We start from the raw sequence: 6,552 nt of genomic DNA on the forward strand, positions 1-6,552 counted from the left end.
GCTGTGTCCTGAGGTCAGAGTGGGGCTTTGAGATGGTGGACCTCCTCCTGGGTCCCCACAGCTCCCCAGGTGGGCTCTGTGACCCATGCAAATCCTGAGGCTTCCATCGAGGAGGCTGTGCAGCTATGCCCACTTCTCTTGCGACACCTGCATGGGTAGTGTCCATGTGACAAGCTGGATTCCGAGGGCACCCAGCAGAGGGACCACATGGAGTGATAGAGACAGAGACAGACTGAGAGAGAGATACAGAAACAGGGCCTGGCCTGTGTGTGGCATGTCTTTCAGAGGAGGCCATGTTCCAGCCTCTGCAGCCCAGGTCTTGGCCACAGCACTGATGGGCCCTGGGATGGATCCCTGCAGAGTAGGGTGGCCGCCCCTGCTTACCAGGGTCATTATGTTGTGTCTCGGGCAACTGCTGAGGCCACTGCACAGAGAAACATCTCAGGCTATTGGAGATCCGGGAGCCTGCTGGAGCAAAGAGAGTAGACCCATCGCCTGGCCCACCACCCACAGCCTGCCCTCCCATAGCCTGGCCCACCACCCACAGCCTGCCCTCCCAGCATCTAGAAGCTTCTTTGGGGAGGGCAGGGCTGGAAAGAGAGCCAGAGGGATGTATGCCACCAAGAGCAGCTAAGCTTGGACCACCCAACTGGACTTTGTCAGGGTCACCCACCCCAGCATCCAAACCACAGAAATGCCCTTATGGAAACAACAGGCATGTAATGTTCTGCACGATTCTGTATGTGGCAAGTGGGGCCCCACTGATTTTCCCAGGGCCCCGGCAGACCTGAGTGGGGTGCTAGGGGCTCTTCACTTGTCAGGAAGCCCCCAGGCACTCCCCACAAGGGGTCTTGAATTCCAAGCTTCCCCATGCACAAGGGGTCCAGGCAGGTTCCCCTAGACCACCTCCCATCTGAGGAGACCAGTGTAGAGACCAGCACAAGTGATGCACCTGCTGAGGCAGAATCACGGCACATCTGGTCGACATATGGTCCACTGCAGGCAGATGTCCGGGATGAATGGGATGGGGGTGTCCGCTCCTTCCTGTCACCCCCAGTGTACCATCAGGTTCACAGGTGGCTTCAGTCCTAGAAGGTGATGGCCCTGCCCTTCTGTTGACCCACCTCTATCCATCTACCTGGAGTCCCTGGAGAGCAGGTAGTGGCACCACTAGTTCAGGACACCTTAACTATCAAAGTGAGTACTGGAGACACATTCTCGTGGGCCTGAGGCTTACACTTTGCACCTGTGCCCCCCAAATCTCCACACAGGCTAGTTGTTCTACTTTTAAAACTTTAAACATTTTAGTAAGAACTGCATCTATTTAGGGTGTTCAGCACAGTGATGTGAGGCATGCATATCAGTGACATGATGACTTGAGCCAAGCTCTGGACCTGCCTTCCCACTCGGTTACTGTCTGTGTGTAGTCATAGCACCTGAGGTCACACACATACAGTACAGCGCTGTCAGCTGGTCACTGTGCCGGGTGCCAGGTCTCCAGGGTTCCTCCTGCATTACTGACACCATGTGCCCCACCAATGATGAGGCCAACTGATCCCGACCTGTCCCTACACCAGGTCGTTCTGTGCTCAGCTTCTGCCTGTTCTTCAGATTCCACGTGTAAGTGACACCACACAGCCTTCTCCTTGTGTGTCTGGCTTATTTCATTCAGCATAACATCCTCCAGATCTGACCGTTCTTTTTTACAGCTGAGCGATATTCCTCCATACGTACATCAGTCAATGGATGGACACTTAACTTGCTTCCATGACTTGGCCATTGTGAACAATGCTGCCATGAACATGGATGTGCAGAGATCTCTTCCAAACAGTGATTTCCTTTCCTTTGGGTAAATACCCAGGAGTGGAGTTACTGGACCATCGGGTGGCTCTGTTTTTAACTTTTTGAGGAACCTCCAAACTGTTCCCCAAGGTAGCTGCACCAGTTTGCATTCCCACCAATAGTGCAGGAGCGTTTCTTTTTCTGCACGTCCTCACCAATACTTGTTATTTTAAAATAATTAAGATTTAAACAGTGCCCTCATTGCCAGCAAAGAGCCAGGATGTGCCCAGAGAGACAGTCTTTTGGCCTGGGGGAAATAGCCAGAATGTCCTGAAACTCATTGACGGTGGCGAGTCTCTCTTGGCCACCCCATTTCCCCCGAGCTTGTAGGAATGCTCAGCAGGAAGTTAGGGATTGGGGACACAAAGGCAGAGGGAAAGGAATGAGAGACACAGAAACAGGGAAGAACTGGAGAGCAGGTTCTGTGTGGGGTGGGGGAAGGCCAGCCTGGAAACAGGTCCCTGCCATCCAGGTTGCTCTGAGCAGGTGGGTCCAAGAGGTGCTGGCACTGTCAGTCAGGTGGGCACATTGCCTTGTCAGCCACTGTGAACGTTTATGGGCAGCAGGGCCATTAGACATGTTGGTGTGTCTCAGGAGGACCTGATATAGGCCCTGAAACTGCAGACTCTGTGACTGTTAATAATGATTCATGCCAACAGCTTTTTAGTGTCCATGGGCATTTCCTCTGACCACACTCACAGCAGCAATCGCGTGTGCATCAGGTCTGATGGTCCCAAGCACCTAAAGGCATGTGGCCTCTTCCAAAGTTTCACCAGCTCTTCCATTTCTCTGCTTGTCTCATGGACACCAGGAGAATGGAGGGTGGGAGGGGGGCAGGGACATTGCTGAGGTCAGAACAGCACCTTCCTGGAGGCCCCACAGCCACCCACAGCCAGTGGGATTATCTTGTCACTCATGCAGAACGTTCCTCCAGGGAGGACATTATAGGACAACAAATCAGAAGTTCCACTCATGGGTTTTCCCCTGAGATAAACCTCCACCAATGTAGGATCTGAATCCAGAAAGATCCCAAGAAACTCTCCTCTTCATGTTCCAACTTGGATGGGAGCTTCCCTGGCTTCAGTTGTGTTGTGCAGCCTCTCAGGCCCATCAGGGGCTCAGTCGCACCTGCTGCAAGCCTGGGCACCCCTTCTTCCTCCCTGGGAGGCGATGCCACGGGATTTTTCTGCAGGTGCACCAGGTCTCCCCAGGAGCACGTGGCCTCATTTCTTCCCTCCAACTGTAGCACCCTGTAACCAGGGCAAGGGGGTAATAGAGGAAGATGTGGGACAGAGGCCCCTGGGGTGAGTGATGAGGGGTTGGTGCGTTCAGGAGCACATGGGTGCATGCAGTGGGGGAAGATTTGTGTGTGTAGGAGGCAGGTGCGTGTGGGGAGGGGGCAAGTGTGTGTGTGCAGGGGGGCCCACAGGTGAGTGCAGGGGGCACTGGGTATGTACAAGGGGGCAGTTAAGCTGCTAGGTGCATGCAGGGGGGAGAGAAGGCCAATGGGTGTGTGCCAGGGGGTACTGAGGTCAGGCCCATCATTGTCCTGGGGTCAATCCTGGGCAGGGACTCAGGACAGTCCTTGCTGCTTGAGGGTGTGATGTGGGTTCCAGCAGGGGATGCTTTGCCTGCAGGGTCTCTTGTCCAAGGTCAAAGGTGGCTACAACAAAGAATTAGTCAATTAGAGAGTGAAGACCCCTGTCAGGGTGGAAGGAGTGAAATCCTCTTCCTGTTCTTGGCGTCTTCACTGTTGACACTCTACCTACCACGATGCCCCCTTGGGGAGGCAGTGTGGCAGTATGCGTACCTGAAATATGCAAGTGTAGGCCCATGAGTGAGGCTGTGATGAGTCTTCCCTGCAAACATATGCAAGGGTCCTCATCAAACGTGCTTGGCTGCTGTGAGTGACTAAGAAATCACAGTGGCCGTCTCCAAGGGGCCCACAGGGACCAATACGTGGTGTGGCACCACCTCCCAGGGGCACACGTAGCTTTTATCTGCGTCCCTCACAAGGGAAGAAATGGGGAAGACTGATATCCAGCTGCAGAGACCTATAAAAAGTAGAATTCCCAGTGCATCCTTGTCTCCTATATCCAAGGGGACATCAGTGACGAAGTGGATGGACACTTCTCCAGAGCTCTGAGCCTTGTCAAGAGCCCCCAGCGACTGAGCCAGGGTGCAGATGTGACCCTGAGGAATGACAGTGACATGCCTCCAAATCCATGGCTTTTCTCTCCTCAGTGGACAAAGCCAGAGCCAGAAGCATTTTTGCATATGGTGCCACCAACTGCGGCTTCAGTGGGCTTGGTCTCACAACTATGGATCAGTACCTGATGTCCCAGGCAGGGAGCCCCTCTGTTCTGTCTGGCAAGCCATGGCATTGCCCCTCCCAGCCAGCCCCAGTTCCTCAGAGCCTGGCTACTCTCACGCCTACTCCAGTGGGCATGTGGTGCCAGAGCCCCAGCCTGATAGGAAATATGAGCCCCCCTTAAGCCTCCTCCAGCAAGACTGATACCTAGCCCCTCCTCAGGAATCTGCAGCGTGGGAGGACTGCAGCTCTGCCCAGATAGCCGGAAGCATGGGATTGCTCTTCAACTTGCCTCCCAGCTCAGCCCACTATAAGAAAATACATTTCCCCCCCCAGATCGCGCATCTGCCAATGCCAACCTTGCAAGTGAAAAAAGCCAGTCTCCAGAGAGAAGAAATGTGTTCTTTTATTGAATTTTGGTCTGAAGAAGAGAATTCCTTTTCCCAAACCTGCTCATGATTTTCTACTGTGAGTCTAGAGGGTCTAGAGACTGTACTGTCCTTTTTTTCTTTCTGTCACTAAACAGTATTGCACCAGGGGCAAGTTTCTGTTCTCCCTAAAATTCTACACTTCTGTGCCTTGGCACCTATGCCCTATTACAGGAGTACTCAAACTTCAGTGACGCCACAGCATATGAAATGTTTAAAAGAGCAGTTCAGTGATGGGCCCACAGAGGCTCATCCCACCCTCCCTGCACCCAAAGCCCTCCTACTTAGAAATCACAGTCCCTTCACCCTCTACCAGCAGGGTCTTTGGTGTTGTATGGGGTTATCCCACTTTGCCAACTGAATGGAGGGGATCTGAGGAACAACCTGAAGCTTTCTAGCCTCACCTAGACTGTGGCCAATTGCACTCCAGCCTCCACCAGAAGCAAAATGAACTTACAATGTGAAAGACCCATTGAGAAAGAGTTGAGGCTGGGCATTCCCTGCATCCTCAGAGTATGGAAGGATCCTGAAAAGGTTTCAGGAAGGCTCTCATGAATAAAGTACTTTCTTTTTTTTTTTTTTTTTTTAATTTTTTTTTTTCAACGTTTATTTATTTTTGGGACAGAGAGAGACAGAGCATGAATGGGGGAGGGGCAGAGAGAGAGGGAGACACAGAATCGGAAACAGGCTCCAGGCTCCGAGCCATTAGCCCAGAGCCCGACGCGGGGCTCGAACTCACGGACTGCGAGATCGTGACCTGGCTGAAGTCGGACGCTTAACCGACTGCGCCACCCAGGCGCCCCAGTACTTTCTTTTTTTTAATGTTTTATTATTTATTTTTGAGAGAGCGAGTGTGAGCAGGGAAGGGGCAGAGAGAGGGGGATCAGAAGATCCAAAGAGGGCTCTGCACTGAGAGCCATAAGCCTGATGCAAGTCTCGATTCACAAACTGTGACATCATGACCTAAGCTGAAGTCAGACAATCAACTGACTGAGCCACCCAGGCACCCCAAATGAAGTACTTTCACTTGGGATTTTTGATTTCTCCATTAAAAAAAAAAGTGATTCCAAATAGACTCACTGGGAAATCTGAGAACTAACTTACTGGGAGTTAGTTGGGAAACTGCCCTATCCCAAGATGGGCCTGGAGTAAGTTCTGTGCCAAGAGCATTTCTTAGTTGCAGTTCTAGAAGTTTCTTTCTGCTCTCACTCTGAGGATGAGGATTCTGGCCTCTGATATACCCCATAAGTGTTCCCCTGGACCTGGGTGACACCTGACAGCCTGCCACCAGGGTCCACCTGGCTTCCACAAACAATGAAACCTTCCCTTCAGCTCTCTCACTGTTAGGGACATCTGGGAACTATTAGCTCTCTTTTCAGTACAGAGCTGCTGGGGCCACCCACGTGGATACCCACAGCATCTTAGACCAATTGGTGGTGAAAGACAAGGCTTAGTCCAAGACATGGGAGCAGGACCTCCCTGCAGATTGTTCCAGATAACGTGACAAATTTCTCCAAACTCATTCATCCCTCTGACCTAGTAGACACCCTTGTGGCCAGTGTGAGCTTGGCAATTAGCCCATGAGAACCCCAGAAGGCCTTGATGTCCATGTTCTCCATTCCATGTAGCCCGCACTTGTTCCTGAGCAGTAACTCAGAAGGTGAATAATAGAACTACTTTTTTTTGGAAAACAAAACAAAACAAAAAACAAAGAGAAAGATTTAAATATGCCCAGACACAGGAAGATGCTTCCATCAGCGATTCTGGCATAAACAACATTACAGTGGACTAGGTGGCTTGAAACAAGGCACATTTACTATCTCACAGTATCCGTGGGTAGGAGTCCGGGCGCAGCTTACTTGGGTTCCCTGAGAGGAAGGTGTGGGCTGGGGATGCAATCCCATTTGAGGCTCCCAGGAGGCAGGACCTACCTCCTCATTCAGGCCTGTTCTGCCTCCTAGGTCTGAGGAA

General features: G+C 52.1%; 1 pseudogene; it reads left to right on the top strand.

The window, feature by feature from the left end:
- The first annotated feature begins 870 nt into the window (after window positions 1-870).
- On the top strand, window positions 871-4,612 carry LOC122482875 (annotated as a pseudogene).
- The last annotated feature ends 1,940 nt before the right edge of the window (window positions 4,613-6,552 follow it).

The sequence above is a fragment of the Prionailurus bengalensis genome, chromosome D1 (assembly GCF_016509475.1).
Source record: "Prionailurus bengalensis isolate Pbe53 chromosome D1, Fcat_Pben_1.1_paternal_pri, whole genome shotgun sequence".
Classification (NCBI taxonomy): Eukaryota; Metazoa; Chordata; class Mammalia; order Carnivora; family Felidae; genus Prionailurus; species Prionailurus bengalensis.